General features: G+C 46.0%; 1 protein-coding gene across 1 annotated transcript in view; it reads right to left on the bottom strand.

Moving 5' to 3' along the window:
* Positions 1-19,726, bottom strand: part of FLVCR2 (feline leukemia virus subgroup C cellular receptor family member 2) — a 70,950-nt gene that overhangs the window by 27,801 nt on the left and 23,423 nt on the right. The gene's annotated exons all lie outside the window — the stretch shown is intronic.

The following is a 19,726-nucleotide window of genomic DNA, read 5'->3' as shown; positions in this document are numbered from 1 at the left end:
CAAATGTAAAGAGATTCCTAATAAGAAATCTAATTCCCAACTTCCAATCCTTCCTAACACCCATGCAGGGATTATTTCTCACCTCAAAACACCAGGAAAATGTTTCTTCTGACTGACAATTTGGCTTATACATCCTTCTGACCACCCTCACTATCAATGCCTGTTACAAGAATGTGTAATTGATGGTCTCAACGCAGGCTGGCTCTTCTCTAGCTGCAAACTGATGAATGATGGTTCCTCTACTCCCATATCTGGAGTAGAGTAAAATAACATTGTTTCCTTGTGCTACTCCAAATTTTAGTTTCACTGAATCTGTTAACCCAGAGCTGAGAGCCCAGCTGGGGAGAAATTCTATACCCTGCAAGCCCAAGAACTTGCATTCAGTAAGAGTTGGAAGCCTAAAGCTGTTATCACATTTACAAGCATGGAAGCTTCAGTTTATTGTGTGAATAACATAGTAACTTCTAAAGCATCTATAGTGTGAAGTCACACATAACTGCATAAATTCACACACACAGGAAATAGGCACCTAAAAAATGGCTGTAAACACACACACACCCCCAACAAATTAAACCATTTCTTTTTTTTTCTTTTCTTTCTTTCTTTTTTTTTTTTTTTTTTTTTTTTGAGACGGAGTCTCGCTCTGTCACCCAGGCTGGAGTGCAGTGGCACAATCTCGGCTCACTGCAAGCTCTGCCTCCCGGGTTCATGCCATTCTCCTGCCTCAGCCTCTGGAGGAGCTGGGACTACAGGCGCCCGCCACCACGCCCAGCTAATTTTTTGTATTTTTAGTAGAGATGGGGTTTCACCGTGTTAGCCAGGATGGTCTCGATCTCCTGACCTCGTGATCCACCTGCCTTGGCCTCCCAAAGTGCTGGGATTACAGGCATGAGCCACCGCGCCCAGCCTTTTTTTTTGAGATGGAGTCTCGCTGTGTCGCCCAGCTGGAGTGCAGTGGTGCAATCTCGGTTCACTGCAACCTCCGCCTCCTGGGTTCAAGCAATTCTCCTGCTTCAGCCTCCCGAGTAGCTGGGACTACAGGCGTGCGCCACGCCTGGCTAATTTTTGTATTTTTAGTAGAGACGGGTTTCACCATGTCGGCCAGGATGGTCTCGATCTCTCCACCTTGTGATCCACCTGCCTCGGCCTCCCAAAGTGCTAAACCATTTCTTATCTGGGTTGGAGTTCAAACTCCAGTGACCTGACCGATAACATGAGTTGAGTGTTTCTGAGGTCAGAAAGACTTGGCCTCAGTACCGACTGGCTGTGATACAATTCACAAAAGCCCTTCTGCTGCACGTAATATCGAGGCGGAAATGGGAAAACAGCTTGTGAACTCAGGCAAGCTTCAAATTCCAAGAGTGAAGGAAGATGAGTAATTCCTTTGTCGTAAGGTCTCATTTTTCCTTTGTTGTACTTGAAAGAGCTATTGGTAAAGAAACAATTTGCTTTCGCTCCTCATTTTCACATCATCCATCAGCTGCCAATCTGCTGACCCCCTTGATGGGTTTTTCAATGTGTCAGTTACAGTCATTCAAGATGTTTACTAGTGGTTCTCAGTTCTGGAATATTCACAAAAGTGATCACTCATAGTTTCTGTGTAGAATTCTTCATACCAATATGTAATCAATTAACCAAATGCATCTTTAAAACGTACTCTGCCAGATATTTTAGGAAGTACCAAGAGGTACAGGGTTCCTGCCTTCAAGGAGCTTAATAATCTATTAGCAGGAAAAATGTTAAAACAAAAATACAACAGATAACATAACTGGCCATATTTGTGGGTTAAAATGATAGAATATTACAGTTTGGAAGTTCATCTGTAATCCTCTATTATAATTACAAACCCCATAATTACAGGAGAAAACAAAGGCCAGGTGAGGTTAATTGAGCTCTGTGACTTGTTGAGGGTCACCCAGAGTTCTCGCAGAGTGGAGGTGAGAAAGCAGATCTCCTGGCTTCTCTGGCCAGTGCATCCTGGGCCAGAAGCCTTGAGAAAGGCCCAGGCAGGCAGGCTTCCGCAGAAGAGAGGCCTCTTTTGTGTCCTTGGAGCTTTAGCTGATCCTTGGTCATACTGGTTTGTCAGAGTCAGGCTTCTCAACTGCTCATCTTCAAGACTTTAATTGAAGGTAAAAACCAGCCACAAGCAGAGGGGCAAATACAACCTTCTTCATAGCTGGGAAGCTGGGCCCACTCCAGCTCATATATGACCTTCTAAGCACTTTGGAGTTGGAGGTCTGGAAGTTAAGTAGAATCTCCCAAGGTCCCATTTGCAAGAGTGAGGAAAGATACGACACCATCTGAGGTTCTGTGACTCTTTCATTTCCAAAGGAAAATCAAAGCTCTGAGATCCCAACACAGGATACCTTAACTCCCAGTTAATCTTCTGCCCCAATAAAGAAATCCTCCCAGCCGGTGTTACACTGTATGCCCTACTCCTCCCGGGCAGCTGGACTCTGTTCATTCCATCTGTACACTAAGCTTGAGGGAGTGCTATTCCACCCCAACTCCAGCTCTTAAGCCTTCTCCAGGCAGCAGGGTGGATGGGTGGGCCCCAGTAGTGGCCTACAGTAACCCCAGCTGGGCAGCAACACTGTCTCATGGTAACCTTTCTCAAGAAGGAAATTGGCTATGGAGGTACATTTATGCCCAGTGTGGAAAACCAAAACATAAGGATTAGACTGTAAGCTGCTTCCTCTTTTGTTTTTTCAAGACATATTTTTGTACTGCTTCTTAAGAGCAGTGTTTAGGGAGAGTCTATTTCTAGTTCCTAGTTTATAAGTTTATAGGTCTGTCCCGTAGTTATGATGGATGGATGGATGGATGAGCAGATGAATATTGGTGGAAAATCCTGTCTACACAAAGCTAGGAATGACACATCTCCCTATTAAGGTCCAGGTTCTTTCTACATTGTACTCATAGTGGTAAGAAAAAAAAAATGTGTATGGGAAAGTAAGGAGAGGCTAGGATACCCTAGTGTATCTTGAGCATCTACTATGCACTGAATATGTAATACAATTCATCTTTTAATTTAACCCCAATAACTTTATTTATTTTTCATTAATTATTATTATTTTTTGAGACAGGGTCTCACTCTGTCACCCAGGCTGGAGCACAGTGGCACGATCTCAGTTCACTGCAACCTCCGCCGCCTCCCAGGTTCAAGTGATTCTCCTACCTCAGCCTCCCAAGTAGTTGGGATTACAGGCACCCACCACCATGCCTGGCTAATTTTTGTATTTTTAGTAGAGACAGGGTTTCCTCATGTTGGCCAGGCTGGTCTCAAATTCCTGACCTCAAGTGATCTGCCTGCCTCAGCGTCCCAAATTCTTGGGATTATAGGCGTGAGCCACTGCACCCAGCCTAACCCCAATAACTTTGTAACAACAAAAAAGAGAGGAAAAAAAAAACAAACAAAAACCTGCTCAGCACCCTGTCCAGGGTCACATAGGCAGCTAGCAGAGGAGCTGGGCTCCTAAGCCAGTTCTGTCTATGTCAGAACCCAGGCTCACTTTGCTGCCTTCCATGAAATGTTGGTGTGATACTAGTCAACACAGAAGTCTACATTTTCACCCATTTGAGTTGTCATTCATTTGATAAGAAACCTCTGGGGTACAAATCAGAGACCTGGGGCCTGAATCAGTGAAACATTAATTTAAAATGTGGGAGAACGCTGCACCTGGAGCGTTTGGCACCTTTCCTGGAGACCCACCTTGGGAAGGCAGATGAATGAATGTCACTGCTAACTGGTTTTGAGTTGACTTACATCCCTGCACTTGTTCTAGTTTTATCATTCTCAACAAAACACAAAGTCATGGGCAAAATACAAAATTCATGGTCAAACCAAGTCACAGTCTTAGCTCTTCTGGAACTTACTTTTCAAAAATTAGGCTCTCTTCATTTTTACCTATTCTATAGCAGTATTTCCCAACCTTGTCCCATAACAAACGTCACTAGTACCAACCCCATTGTTATCCCTCAGGTCTGAGGTGGGTACTAAGTACCTGTATTTTCATATGCAGGCATCCCCATCATCATCAAGGGAGTTGAGGAGACACTGGCCTCTGGAAAAGTGTGGCTCATGCCTCCTAATAGTTTCCATGCAGCTCTGATCCTAGCTATTTTCCATGATAGCCAGCCGTCTTTGGAAAACGTGATCAGATCGTGTACCTCTCCTGCTTAACACCCTGCAGTGACTCCTCTTTGCTTTAAATTAGAGATAAAAATCCGAAGCACAGCCACAAGGTTTTGCACATGGGCTCTGCCTAATGGTCTGACTCTTGTCATCAACTTGTTCCTCAGGACTTTGCTACACTGAGTTCCCTTCTGTCTTTCAAGTGACCACGGGGAGTTTGCACTGGCTCCCCTACCTGGATTAGAATGTCTCCCTGCTGTGTTTCAGCTAGTCAATGCAGATATCCTTCAGGTCTGAGTGCAAATCCTGCTTCCTCAGGAAGGTTGCTCTGATCCCTTACATGAGTTTGGGTTCCTGCATAGGTAATTTTATATTTGTATGATCATTTAATGAACATCTGTCTTCCCAACCAGATTACAAGCTCCATGAGGGCAGGGCTCACACTGATCTCTGGAGCCTGGCACATGATAATACTCATCATAGTAAAACGTATGTAGCTTTACGTGGAGTATCTCAAGCCTCATAATAACCCCAGAAAGAGGGGTCTAACATCGTCCCAATTTTACAGATGATGAAGCTGAGATGCAAGAAGGCTGACTGACTTGCCCAAGGTCATACAGCTCTAGGTAGCAAGGCTGGAGTTTTCAACACAGTGTTCCAAAGTGAGGTAAGCTTTATAACTATAGTTTATTTCATCCTAATAGAGGGCATTTAACAAAAAATGTGATGAATGAAGGGATGGAGAGGCAGCCTGGGATATTTAATTTTAATTTTCTATTTTATTTTTGCCCTTTCTGCAAACTCAAAGGTGACCTCTAAATGCTACTGCAATGTCAGTAATCAGGAGCATTTCCAGAGCAAATGTCACAGGTAAAAACATGTCTATGTGGTCTGAGGGCCCTGCGTGACAGGGAGAAGCCATACTTTGAATGATGTGTCACTTGTGATTCTAGCTCTTGCATTTGGCAGAGCAAGAATAAAACCAGAAAATCATCAGGCTGCATCTGGGGTAAGATTTCCATACCCAACCCATTACACAACACAACACACACGCTATGCCAGCTATGAGATCCACGGAACCACTGTTTCCTATCCGCTTGTACCATCCACTGTCCCTATTCACCATTCACAAAGCCCTCAGTCACAATTGAATCACAACCCTAACACACAGATGCCCTCCTAAATCCTACCTATTCATGGGGCCAGAATATGGCCAGGCCATTCAGGGAGGATCCCAGAGCTTCCACAAAAGGCAAGGCAAGGAGCTCTGTGTCCACACAGTGGTAAGGGCTTCAGTCCAAATGGAACAGGAAAAGAACCGGTAGTCCCCATCTGAGCCTCTTGCTGGGTCCCAGGCACCTCATCCTCTTGACCCAAGCCACTGGCAAGGTGGATCCTGTTCTTGTTAGGAGACAACCACCTCCATAAACAGGTTCTCGCCTACCGAAACTCATTCCTCTCCCAATGTGCACTGCTATTCAGACAAACGCAAGCCCACCCTCACCCCTAGGGCTGGGCCCCAATTTGCTCAAGCCAATTGGCTCATTCCTCTCCCTTGGGCACAGTCATTGGGTATGGCTGGACATGTTCCCTTAGATTTCAGGTCTCTCAGGAGCTATCTTCCTAGTGCTGAGTCAAAAATGTCCCACACTTCATAAACATGTAAAATGCCATGTATCAAATAATAATAAAAATATATATATATATTATATATACAAAATAAATACATATAAAAAATATTATATATATATATATATATCCCTTTATTGAGCCAGCAGCTTTCTTTGCACCAGGGTCCCTGAGGTTGAAGGCTTCCATCAAATTTGGTTTCTTCATGACCTAATCTGGGGCTTGCCTCATACCTAGGCTATGTTACTTTTATTTTTTAAATTAAAAACAATTTTTTTTTTGAGACGAAATCTTGCTCTGTCACCAGGCTGGAGTGCAGTGGCACAATCTCGGCTCACTGCAACCTTCGCCTCCTGACTTCAAGCAATTCTCCCGCCTCAGCCTCCCAAGTAGCTGGAACTACAGGATCATGCCACCATACCTGGCTGATTTTTTACAATTTTTTGTGCAATTGGGGTCTCTCACTATGTTGCCTAGGCTGGTCTCAAGTGGTCCTCCCATCTCAGCTTCCCAAAATATTGAGATTACAGGCATAAGCCACCATACCTGGCCTTATGCTATTTTTAAATGAATCTCCCACTTCTTCTCCTTTCTCCTTCAACATTCCTCAGAGACATCATCATATTAATATAGTGGTTAAAGGCTCAGGGTCAGGGGTCAGAAAGATCTCAATTCAAATCTCGGCTCTACCAGTTACTAGAGCTTGACAAGTTAATTGACCTCTCTGTGTGTTTCCTAATCCACAAGAGGAAGAAAATACCATCTAGCTCATCAGGCTGAGGTTCACTCCCTGTCTGCAAGGTTGGCTCTTTCCCACACGCTCTCACACAGCAAGGTGACAGTCAGCAGAGGCCACTGGGACTCCCAAGATGCACTTGGTTTATTTGGGGAAGTCATACAAACCATCATCCTACCCTGGTTCTGCTTCACTTCCTTCTCTGGCTCCATCTGCGTGTCCTTCCTCAATTATCTTAGTCATCTTTGACTCTGCCCTCTTATATGCACTTTATCTCAGATCCTCCCAAACTCTTCTGCAAAGTTCTCCTTGAATCTGCCCTGTCCTGCTTCGGCCCTTTCTGCCTTTCTCCCAGGCAACTGTGATCTCTTCTTGCCCAACCTGCACGATGTACTCAGATCATGGTCCTCAGCATTGCATTGACCCCACCGTCCCTGCTCAAAGACCTTCAAGGTGTCAGTCCTCTCAGAGGAAGGAAGCAGGTCCAAACCCCTCAGTCACTGTTCTTGGCCATTGATTTGGTTTGGCTCTATGTCCCCACCCAAATCTATCTCGAATTGTAATCCCCATGTGCCAAGGGAGGGGCCTGGTGGGAGGTGATTGGATCACGGGGGCAGTTTCTCCCATGGTATTCTCATGGTAGTGAGTTCTTACAAGACCTGATGGTTATAGAAATGTTTGACAGTTCCTCCTTCACATGCTCTCTCTCTTGCTCTCTTGCCTGCCACCATGTAAGATGTGCCTGTTTCCCCTTCCACCATGATTGTAAGTTTCCTGAGGCCTCCCTAGCCATTTGGAACAGTGAATCAATTAAACCTCTTTTCTTTATAAATTACCCGGTCTCAAGCAGTTCTTTATCACAGTGTGAAAACAGACTAATACAGCTGTCTTTGCTAGTTTCAACCTTCCTTTCCAGTCCCTTCTCTCCTATATCCCTATAAATCCCCTATATTCCAGCCAGATTGAACAAGTCATGATTCCAACCTTTCCATCATCTTGTCTATACCTTTATCCCAAGTTACTCCCTTTTTAATCTTTCAGAGCCCATCACCACGTGAATTCTCTCACAGAGCTTTCCTTGACGATCGTCACTAGGTGTGATTGCGTTGCCCTAACTTCCTCTAATCTTTGGGTTGTCAGCCATTTTTCTGAAACTTGCTAGTCTGGTGCTTATTTAATACATGGGTGTTGAAAGAATGAGCCGCAGTTAACTGGCATGTCAGGAAAGCACCATTGCCACTGCACATTTGTCATGTGAGCCCAGAACTGTGGAAAGATGTGGTTGGAAATTTAAGTCTAGACAAGGTTCTCAGAGAAAGTTTGCTACTTTAAGAAGCATGGTTGAGGATCCTTTTAAAATAAGAGCCTCATAAAAGATACATTGGTGTTCAATCTAGACTTCCACACATCGGATTACTGTAAGCTCATTAACCCAAATGAGCAATTTTAAAGCATTCAGTATGATGCTGTCCTTACCAAAGGATGTTTTACATGATACAGTGATTAGGTAAATGTGTATCTCTACATACCTCTCTGTACACTAGCAATGATTTTATGGCCTAAAGATTAATCTGAAGTTAAATTCACAGAGTAGGACAGCTGAGGAAAACTTCAGCTGCACAGACAACTTGTGAGAAAGTGTTACTATGTAAAGGGGCATGATGGGTTTGGATATTGTCCCCTCTAAAGCTCATGTTGAGGCTGGGTGCGGTGGCTCATGCCTATAATTCCAGCACTTTGGGAGGCCAAGGTGGGTGGATCACTTGAGATCAGGAGTTTGAGACCAGCCTGGCCAGCCTGGTGAAATCCCATCTCTACTAAAAATACAAAACTTAGCTGGGCACGGTGGTGTGCACCTGTAATCCCAGCTACTCAAGAGGCTGAGGCAGGAGAATCACTTGAACCCAGGAGGCAGAGATTGCAGTGAGCCAAGATGCGCCACTGCACTCCAGCCTGGGCAACAGAGCAAGAATCCATCTCAAAAAAAGAAAAAAGAAAAAGAAATCTCATGTTGAATTGTAATCTCCAGTGTTGGAGGTGGGGCCTGGTGGGAGGTGATTGGGTCATGGGGGTGGATTTCTCATGAATGAGTTAGTGCCATTCCCTTGGTGCTCGCCTTGTGATAAAGAGTTCTCCTAAGATCTGGCTGTTTAAACCTGTGTGGCATCTTCCCCTTCACTCTCTCTTGCTCCTGCTCTTGCCATGTGACACCCTAGCTCCACCATTGCCTTTCACCATGACTGGAAGCTTCCTGAGGCCCTGCCAGAAGCCAAGCAGATGCTGGCGCTGTGCTTCCTGTACAGCCTGCAGAACTGTAAGCCAATTAAACCTCTTTTCTTTATATATCACCCAGCCTCAGATATTCCTTTATAGCAATCCAAAATGGACTAACACAAGCTCCATCTCCCAGGACCATGTCCACCTGAGGAATTATGTGGAAGTGACTTCCACACTCATTGCCCATCCCCACATAGTGCTGTGTGCACACCACAAAGCTGGTACTATTTAGGCAAGTCTGCACACTCTAGTCCATAATTCTGTCGCTATAAATACTGCTCTCTACCCCTTGGCAAGCATCATTTAGATGTTTGTTTATACCTGCTAGTGAATAACTGATCTAGCAACATGGAGCATAAACAAGGACTCCAAGATCCCAAGTGGAAGAGACCAGGCTACAGTGAAGGCACTCTGCCAGGCAAGCTACCTTGGGACATGTGGTTGAGGTTTGGCACGGGGTCTTGGGATTGAGTCTATGGATGCCCCAGAAAGAAGCAAGGAGAGTCCAAGGTGGCTGCTGGGGCTGCGAGACACTGTAAAACTAAGAACCCAGAGCTTGAGCTTAATCATGAGAATGAGCCCCCAGCACCCAGGAATGCCAGGCGGCTCCAAGGAAAATGCCACGGTAACCGATAATGTCCAGGCAAAGACTGCTCATATGACTGTTATTTGTGAAATCTCCAAATCCAAGGCTTCTTTTGAAAAGGTCAACTCAGGATTAAGGAGGTGGCAGGCCTTCAGAGACAAAGACACTCTAAACAACCCCATTGAGTTGGTGGAAAATCACTCATGAAGAGGGTTTATGGATTTAAAGGCTAAGCTAAGATCTCTGAGAACTTCGGGAGTAAGGTCACAGCTGACCAACTCCAGATTTCCTTAGAGCTCCCACCCCAGTCACAGGGTTTGTCCTGAAAGCTGTGGTTATGCTGGTTTCCTGCCTTGACTCCTGGATTCCCTCAGTTCTTTTGGGGAAAGAGGTTAGGGAAATGCAGGAAGCAGCAGCTACTGAAATTAGGATAGCCTGCAATCATTGATCCCTAGGGAAGATAATAATAGTGATGAGAGCTGATACACTGTGCTCAAAGCACTCTATAAATATATATACTCTTTGAATCATTTTATTTTTTAATTGTTGATTTTTTCCTTTGGGGGGCAACACTTAACTCCATAGAATAGAAGGAGTGCTCCCTTAATCTCTATTTTAAAGTGGAGGAAACTGGCATTTAAGTAGCTTGCCCAAGGTCACATAACAGTAAGCGATGAGGCTGAACTTCCAGCTCTGGCCATCTGTACTAGTTTGTACTCTCATTCATTAGGTAAAGGTGCTGGTCTTAAATGTTATTCAAACCAGGAGGGAGGAGGGGAATATGTAAGTGTCTGCTATGTGCTAGACAGCATGCTAAAGGTTTTTTTTACATGATATTTCATCTATGCCCTCACAACTACCCCGTGAAGTTGGCACCATCATCTCTGGTTTGGGTGTTTTTGGGTTTTTTTTGAGACAAGGTCTCATTCTGTTGCCCAGGCTGGTACAGTGGTACGCTCTCAGCTCACTGAAGTCTCTACTTCCCGGGTTCAAGGAATCCTCTCACCTCAGCCTCCCAAGTAGCTGCGGCCACAGACGTGTGCCACCACGCCTGGCTAATTTTTTTTTTGTATTTTTAGTAGAGACGGGGATTCACCATGTTGCCCAGGCTGGTGTCAAACTCCTGGGCTCAAGCAATTCACCCGCCTGGGCCTCCCAAAGTGCTAGGATTACAGGCATGGGCCACCGCACCTGGCCTCTGGTTTGGTTTTTGCAGATGAGAAAGCCCCTGTAATTTGCCCGAGGTCAAAACAGCTTCTCCTGGCAAAACTGAGATTCAAACCCTTGGCTATCTGATTCCAAAGCCCTCAATGGGCAAGTGAATGCCACAGAAGAGTGACTGCCCTCAAACACCCAACACTCCCTCCAGTATCATATGCTCCATTCTGTAGTTCAAATGTCCCCAAATGTGTAGCTGTTGGAGGAAGCAAGGATGAGAGGTGTCTCCAGCTACAGTTTGGTTTCTTTGCCACAGTTACACTTTATGAGTTTCTTGTTCTATATCATGCTTGGTTTTGTTTCTTTTTGTGTAGTGTGTTGTCTCCCAAACTAGACTGTTAGTACCTTGAGGACAGGGACATTGACTCACGTTTGCTCATGTGACCCTTCCCCATACCACGTCTGACACAAGAACAGAGACGGCACTCAGGAAATACTTTCTGAATGAAGAAATGACTCTTAGAACTCTGCACCTCAAACCTCACTCAAGTCGTTCCAGGCTGCTCTGCAGTAAACAAGTTGGGTACAGTAGCAGTTTGCTGCATTGTAGGAGTTTAACCACCCAAAGCAAGTAGATGCTAGATGAAATGACCCAAGGAAGCCCCCACACAGGGAAGACCTCCTGTTTGGGGTGCCCCAAGATTAGGCATGGAGGGGATTGGAATGCAAACCAATCAACTTCTCACCCTCAGACTTACACTCAGTATTTATTGAGCACCTGCTGCATACTAAGCACCCTACTCAGAAGGGAGGAGAAAGATGCAAGACAAGGAGTTCACTCTCACCCGATTTATAATGTAATATACCTTGATCTTGACCTACTGCTTTGGTGTTGGGTTTCCTCCTCATCTTGGTTGAGGGTGCAAGTTAGCTGAAGAGCAGAGATACCCTAGGCTGTAAACAGAGAAGTTGCTAAGTTTAGGGGAAGAAACGAGTTTTACAAGGAAAGTTTTCTGATTAAAGAAAAAAAAAGGAACACTGACAAAGGCCTTATTTTATTTTTTTAGCTAAGCCCAGTATTTATGCTTGCTTTCCATCATCATCAACTCAGAAGCTTCCCGGCACACACACTCCCCCTTTTAAGGGCTGGGTGTTCCCCTTGGAGTTGTCCTCATGGTGAACTCCACAAAGGGCCAGCCTAGGTCTCCTTTGGGTGGAGAAGTGAAGAATCCACTGTCTTTTCTTTCAGTGGCAGAACAAATCACTGTTGCTACAATACACTAATGTCCCTCTAGCTGACTGTGCTGACAGCCAGTGGTCACAGAACTTCCCCATGACTCAGCTAGGAAGGAGGAAAAGTGAGTGGGTGTCTTTCAAACCACCCGGCCAGCTGAGATCACATCAGATCACATCATGCAAATCTTACTCCAAAGTTTTCATATTTGAAGTAGGCGATGTGCAAAGCGCCATTCAAATGCTTTGGCACTGACTGCCCACCAACTCTGTCCCAGACACCAGCAATCAACAGCCAACAGAAGGATTCTACAGTCTTGTGCATTCCTTCAACACTAACCCTCCTCCTATCCCCCCAACTCAAACGTGCCACTCCCTGACCTTCCGACAGATAAAACAGCCCAAAGGAGAATAATTGTCTCCTTTGTCTGCAAGGCAACGTGTTGTCATTCCTAAAAGGGGTGCTCACGTGACGATCAATGTTTCTAATCCTCCCATGTTTCCTTCTAAATCTGAATGGACTTTCTGGTAATAGCTCTCCTATTCTGATTTTTTTCAGGGGTGAAACCCTGCCAATTACTTGCTGGCAGGCCCTGGAAGAGTTGCTGCTTCATGGACTGCCATTGGCAAAACCCAGTTCCTCTGGAGCTTGCACTTAAAGAAATAGATAGGATGGGACCCATGTAGCTTTTTCCGAAGAAGCCAACTTCATAAGTTAACTAATCCTGCCTCAGGATCCCAGACAGACAGCTGGAAAGAAAAAGAAATCTAAAGCTTACACCAAGAAAACTATTAGTCACTCACATCTATAACATCTGAGAGAGAGAAAGAGAGAGATTGCAGCACCATTAGATGTGGCCCTGTTATTTAGGGAGTTACTCAGGGACCTGCTTACCTAAAAACATCTCCTAATATCCTGCTCTAAAGTCACCTGCCCTCCTACTTGGGCTGACATTTGCACCATTAGCCACTCTGCTGTGACTGGCTTATAGTCTAATCTCTCTTCCCTTCAACCTGAACTCTACAAGAACAGAGGGCTATTGCCAGCAGGGACCTTCCCTTTCTCATTCATTGCTGCATCCGCAGTTGTGAAAATGTTCATTGTTTGGCACAGAGTAGATGCTCAATAATATTTGTTCAATAAATAAAATAAAGGCTATGGTGCATTGTCTTCAAAAAAAACAAAAACAAAAAATGACAGGCCAAGGGGAGGAGAGCCTTCTTTACTGGCTTTCATTTGTCACATTGCTTGCTGTCAACTGGAAAGACATAGGGAAGCTGGCTGGAGGGGGTGCAATTCAGGACGAGCAGAATTCAAGGAACTTGTTGTAGAACAGAGACAAAGATGGGATGACCAGGTGATTGTGTCGGTAATTTGCAAGGGACAGAGATCTGGTCCAGGATGGGGGCACACCAATAAAGGACATGGCTTTTGGTGGGGTAGCATGAGAATGCAGGGGTAGCCATACCTAGAGGGAAGACAATGAGGAACCTTCCTCCGTAAGGAGAGAGAGAGGAATTCTGGAGAGAGAAACATGTCGAAGGGAAACTGCAACATCTTCCTAAGGGTTCTAACATCTTTACCAGGGCTCTCCAAGCCCTGCGGATCCCCATTTGTTACCATTGATCACTGCCACTTGCTAACTGTGAGGGGCTGTGAGAAAACTTGATAGGGCCAGGACCACCGTGCCCTTAGGATAAAGCTTCTCACTCCCAGGCCTATCTCCTGAGGGTGGGGACGAATCAGTTCTGTGCTATGCCACCATAGCCATTTTCCTACACTGAAGAGAAGAACCATCCTAGGCACCTATAGACTCAAACGTTGCGTCTTGCCACTCTTTGGCAAAAGGCCCTTCTCTAGCAAGCTGTCAGTTTCCTGGAATCAAAAAGAACCAGAATGCTCCACAGGATTCCTGGAGCTGCCAAACAGCTCAGCTCAAGAGGATCAAATCAGCAAGTGCAGCTTCCTTTCTTTGCCGATGAGAGGAATGCTTTGGAACTGAGAAGCTCTGAGAGAGGCTCCTACAGTAAGGATGATGGAGCTTATCCTGAACCATGAGCTGGTGTAAAGGCAGGAGTGCTGAGCCCTCTACATGGAGGGCATGGCCCCTAATCCAGGCAGGACACGATGTGTGTCTAGAGAAGCTCTTTTTATTCTAGTGTCAAAGGGCAAGTCCAGAGTATTTTTTAATTTTTTAGATGAGGTCTCACACTGCTGCCCAGGCTAGAGTGCAGTGCTGCAATTACCGCTCACTGTAACGTCAAACTCCTGGGCGCAAGTGATTCCTTCTAGCTCCCAAGTAGCTAGAACTACAGGCATGTGCCACCACACCCAACCAACTTTTTAACTGCTTTTGTAGAGATGGAGTCTCACTATGTTGCGAAGGGCTGGCCTTAAACTCCCGGCATCAGGTGATTTTCCCACCTCAACCTCCCTAAATGCCAGGATTGCAGGTGGGAACCACCACATCCAGCCTTTTTTTTTTTTTTTAAGTTCAAGAAAGGGCAGTAAAAGTCAACACTGGCAAAATATTTCACCATTTTCAAGGCACCTACACATCCAACATTTGAGGCTATTACCAGAGCCTCAAAACCACCCAGTGAGATCAAGAGCAGGATGCCCAAAGTCCAGACGAGGAAACAGAGTCCTGTCAGGGCCAAACTGTCTTCTCCACTTCATAACTGAGTGGAAGCAACTTGAAGTCACAGAGCTAATCATCAACATCGAGACTTCTGAGGTTCCATTCCCAGCCCTGCTCTCTTCCCATGGAATCTTTTTTTTTTTTTTTTTTTTTTTTTGAGACGGAGTCTCGCTGTGTCTCCCAGGCTGGAGTGCAGTGGGGTGATCTCCGCTCACTGCAAACTCCGCCTCCCGGGTTCACGCCATTCTCCCGCCTCAGCCTCTCAAGTAGCTGGGACTACAGGCGCCCGCCACCTCGCCCGGCTAGTTTTTTGTATTTTTAGTAGAGACGGGTTTCACCATGTTAGCCAGGATAGTCTCGATCTCCTGACCTCGTGATCCACCCGCCTCGGCCTCCCAAAGTGCTGGGATTACAGGCTTGAGCCACCGCGCCCAGCCTCATGGAATCTTACTGAGTCTCAAAAAAGCACCAAGCAGCATCATATCCCAAGAAGACATGGTCTGAGACTCAAGGTGATCCAGAAACACTTCTGGTTTGGAGCCAGCCAATTCATGAATCACTGTTTACTTAAATAAACTCTTTAAAAAACAATTAATTGCATCTCAGTTTACCTTTTTTAACACTAGAATGTCGTAGAACATGAGTTTGGTAGAGAGGGAAAACATAGATGTGGATTCAGTAAATGTTTACAGAGGGGTTACTTGGTTCCAGGAGCTGTTTCACATAGACGTTGCCTCATTAGCTTTCATGGCAACCCTGTGAGGCAGGCATTCTTGCTGTAGAAAACAAAGCCGATACCCAAAGAGGAGAGGTGTCCTGCTGGAGGCCCCAAATATGGCTGCTGGGTCCAGCTTCCATGGCTTCTATACCAGGAGTGTTCAAACTTCAGTGGGCATCAGAATCCCTGGAAGGAGAATCAAAAATACATATTCCTGGGTCCCAACCCAGAGGAGCTAATTCCTTGGGTCTGCTCTGGTGCCCAGGAATTTGCTTTTTATTATTATTTTTTTAATTTTATTTTTTCTCGAGACAGGGTCTCACTCTGTCCCTCAGGCTGAAGGGAGGCGGCCTGATCTTGGCTCACTGCAACCTCCACCTCCTGGGCTCAGGTGATCCTGCCACCTCAGTCTCCCGGGTAGCTAGTACTACAGGCATGCACCACCATGCCTGGCTAATTTTTTGTATTTTTTATAAAGGTGGGGTTTTTCCATGTTGCCCAGGCTGGTTTCCAACTCCTGGACTCAAGCAATCCTCCTGCCTTGGCCTCCCAAAGGGCTGGGATTATAGGCATGAGTCCCTGAATTTGCATTTTGGATGAACACCCAGGTGGTTCTGGTGCTAGAGACTCCATGGATCACACTTTAGAAGCAATTGATCTCCACCACGCTGAGGAAGAAAATCAAGAGAATTCTCAGCTGCTGGCTTCCCCTACGTGTCCTAGGCAGAAATGGTGGGAGAGAGGTATGTTCCTGTCTAGCTTCTCAGCAGAGAAGGAATGAATCCCTGGGTGTGCTCAAATGGGTGTCTCCACAAACCTATCCAGCACCCAACAGGAAGCCCGGGATAAAAGTCTAAGGAGGCCTGGATTGCTCAAAAGGCAGCTGCTACCCCAAACAAACAGCCCTGAGAATGAACCGTGCTTTAACATGGATGCCTCATCAGGGTGGTGGATCACATCTGTAATCCCAGCACTTTGGGAGACAGAGGAGGGCAGATCACTTGAGCCCAGAAGTTCAAGACCAGCCTGGGCAACGTGGCAAAACTCCATCTCTACAAAAAAATACAAAAATTGGCCCGGCGTGGTGGCATGAGCCTGTAGTCCCAGCCACTGGAAAGGCTGAGGTGAGGTGGGAGGATCACCTGAGCCTGGGGAGGCTGAGGCTACAGTGAGCCGTGATCATGCCACCGCACTCCAGCCCAGGCGACAGAGTGAGACACTGTTTCAAAAAACAAAACAAAAAAACCCATGGATGCCTCATGCCTGCTCACCAACTGTGTTTTCCAGTAGATGGACACAGCAAATAGACTTGCATACAGCTACCTCTAGAGCCACCAAAGGAGACCCAGCCATGTCAACCCAGTCATTGTGTTCAGAAATCAGGAATTTCCAGGGGAGAGAAGAAGAAGAAAAGGAGAAAAACAGCCCTCAAGCTTGCTCCAGCTTCTGTGTCCCTCTCTTTGGGAGCCGGCAAGGCTATGCAATCAAAAGCAGCCTCCTGAAACCGAAAAGGACTTGTGTTCAACTCCTCTCTGGAGAAGCAATCAGAGGGGAGCCAAAGCAAACACTGCTCCCTCCTGAGGCTCCGGACACAAGGCTGAACCCAAAGAAGCTGGGAAGGAAGTAAGATCTATCCTCACCTCCTATCTCACGCTTCTACAAACACAGATGGTGCTGCTGTTATCTGCCCTCATGCTGGGTCAAGGCTGCGTCTTGAATTGTGTTGGGATGAGAGGCTGAGCTCAAGTTTTTGCACAGCATGAAAAAGGAAAGATGCCTGTAATCAAGTCAGAAAGTAGAAGTGTCTGGCTGGGCCACCAGAGCTTACAGAGTGCCCTCCCATCTATGAATGATTCACTAAAGAAAAAGGCCCTTAGCTCTGTAGAATCCAGGGAGGGGAGATATTCCACTGGGTTAACTTGGGAATGGTGCTAGGTAGAAGTCAGGAGGTCAAGAAAGAAAGAAGAGGAAACACCAGATATCACCTTAACCCTATGGTTGTTGTTGTTGTTGTTTTAATCATCCTTGATAGCACTCCAACCTACATCCTGCAATCCACACAGGGCTGTTTGATGTTGAGGCTTGGGGGTAGTTCAAGTGAAGGGAAGGACATCCTGTTAACAGCATTGTTGGAAAAAGATCAAGAACCAGGAGATGGAAAATAGCTGTGAACACCTGATAAGCCTGGGCACCCCCCGCCCGCCTCATCCCCGCCCGCTTCCTTCAGTCTTAGGTTTGTGAGACTAAAGTCTCGTGCACAGGCATAGGGGTTGACCCAGTGAGTATCTCCGTCACCCCAGAGTCTCCACAGTCTTCATCACCGCACTCAGGGAATATTACACCAATTTCCTGCAGCCATATTGCTTTTAGTTTAAGTAGCTCTCAAAAGGGACAAGTCCCCATCAGGATACTACTGGGATACTTCCTGGAATGGCCCAGCCTCCCCTGTGTACCAACTTCTGGTCACTTCACTCATTAAGAATCAGCTCAACCTTCACCTTAAGGAAGCTGCCCTGCTTGTCCACAGTGCACCCACACTGGGGCAATGTCCAGTAATATTAGGAGAGGCTTCAGTATTGGCCTCTCTTTCTAGATCCAGAGCCAACAGAAGACAGAGGTGATTACCTTTACTGATGATGGTACTGAGAACATCTGTTCTTTATTTAGTATTTTTTTTTTTTTTAAGTAGAGACAGGGATCTTACTATGTTGCCCAGGCTGGTCTTGAACTCCTAGACTTAAGCAATCCTCCCTCTTGGCCTCCCACAGTGCTGAGATTACAGGCATGTGCCATCACAGCTGATCTCACTTAGCACTTCTTATCTGAGAAACTATTACCTAAATGCTATCCACATATTGTCTCATTTAATCCTTTCCTGTAGCTTCTGCAGTAGCAAGTATGAATACTATTTTACCAAAGAAGCCCAAACCTATGAAAGTTATGAGACTTGTCAAAGGGTACACAGCAGATCTAGCCACAGTATTCTTAATACCCTCGGCCTGGCACAGTCCAAGGGACACAGTAAGGATTCAGTAGCTTTTTCCACATAAGGAATAAGAACAAGTCACATCAAGAAGACAACCCAGGCATGAGAATCTTCTCCAACCACCTGAACTCCCAGTTAACTGATTGGTCATCTTAATTTCTTTCAGGAAGTGAAAACCTGTTCATTTGCCCATCCATCTGCAAGCAGCTGTTATGCCCAGGGCCTTGCTCTGAGACACAGGACAGATGTGTCATGAAACAGGAAATTTTCCTTGACCCCTTTGTGGGCTTCATGACGGGGTGCCTCACTTAGCCCTCAGCTCTCAACTCCTAGAGGGAGCGGGAGCACCCAGGCAAGCGGGTACAGGAGCTGGAGTGGTCGCTTTTGGGCACCAGCAGGAGAAAAACTCCATGCGGGTCCTGCGGCAGCATCTAGGGGGAGTACCTGTGACCCCCGAAGCTCCAGAGCGTGTTTGTTACACTGCGCTCCTTTAGCTTAAGTGTTTAACAGCTCAGTGGACCCTCTGCCTTTTCATGAGGGCAGAGAGCCAGTGTGACAGCTTTGTGTATCCTGAGCTCTTGCCTGGCATCCAGGAAAAAAACAGATGGCACATATGAATTGAAGGATAGTAAATGCAGAGGATTTTATTGCCGATAGAAGTGGCTCTCAGTGGGAAGGGGAGCTGGAAAGCAGATGGAGTGGGAAGGTATTCTTCCCCTTAGGTCTGGCTGTCCCTGGCTGGACTCTTCTCTGAAGTCCTGCTGTCCAGCCATCCCTCTAAAGTAAAGCTGCTTCTCTCTGATGTCTGACTACTTCTTCTCTCCTTCTCTGCTCTCTGTCAGTGGAGCCTGAGGGTTTTAAGGGTACAGGATGGGGGTTGGCCAGGGGTGGTTTTGGAAAAGGCAACATTCCAGCAGGAAAACCAGGATGTAAAGTCTCACTTTGGGCTGCAATTTCAGGCTTGAGGGTGGGGCCCTCGCCAGGGACCCCACCCTTTTCTGCCTGGAATTTCTCTGCCTCCTGTCCCTATCATCAGCCCATACCTGGCCCTCTGGGAAGTTTCCCACTTAGTAGGAAGAAGATGTGGAAATGGAGGGGAGGTGGACAAGAGGAAGGATAAGGAAGAAGGAGAAATAGACAAACCACCAGAAAACAAAGGCCAGTGGTGGAACAGACCCAGCAAGTACACAGGCTTGGGAATGCATTCTTCAGAGCATAAAGGCTGGTGTGGATAATGGCAGCAGGGGAGCAGGGATTCCAGCTAGAAGGGAACACCTCAAAAGCAGAGTATCTTTTGTTCACTTGATGGTAGTTAAATATACACAATTGTTGATTTTTAAGCAATTTTTAACTGTATAGTTCAGCAGCGCTAAGTACGTTCATATTATTGTGCAACCATCACCTCCATCCATTTCCAGAACTTTTTTCACCTTCCCAATCTGAAACTCTGTACCCTTTAAACAGTAACTCCCCATTCTCTCCTTCCCTCAGCTTCTGACAATCACCATTCTACTTTCTGTTTCTATTAATTTGACTACTCCAGGTAACTGTGGTGTAATAAAAATATTATTTGGTCTTTGTCCTCTGTTCTTGGTATAGAGCTACAAAAATTATTGGAATTTCCTG

The sequence above is a fragment of the Theropithecus gelada genome, chromosome 7b (genome assembly GCF_003255815.1).
Source record: "Theropithecus gelada isolate Dixy chromosome 7b, Tgel_1.0, whole genome shotgun sequence".
NCBI lineage: Eukaryota > Metazoa > Chordata > Mammalia > Primates > Cercopithecidae > Theropithecus > Theropithecus gelada.
This window is presented reverse-complemented; position numbering and strand designations above follow the sequence as displayed.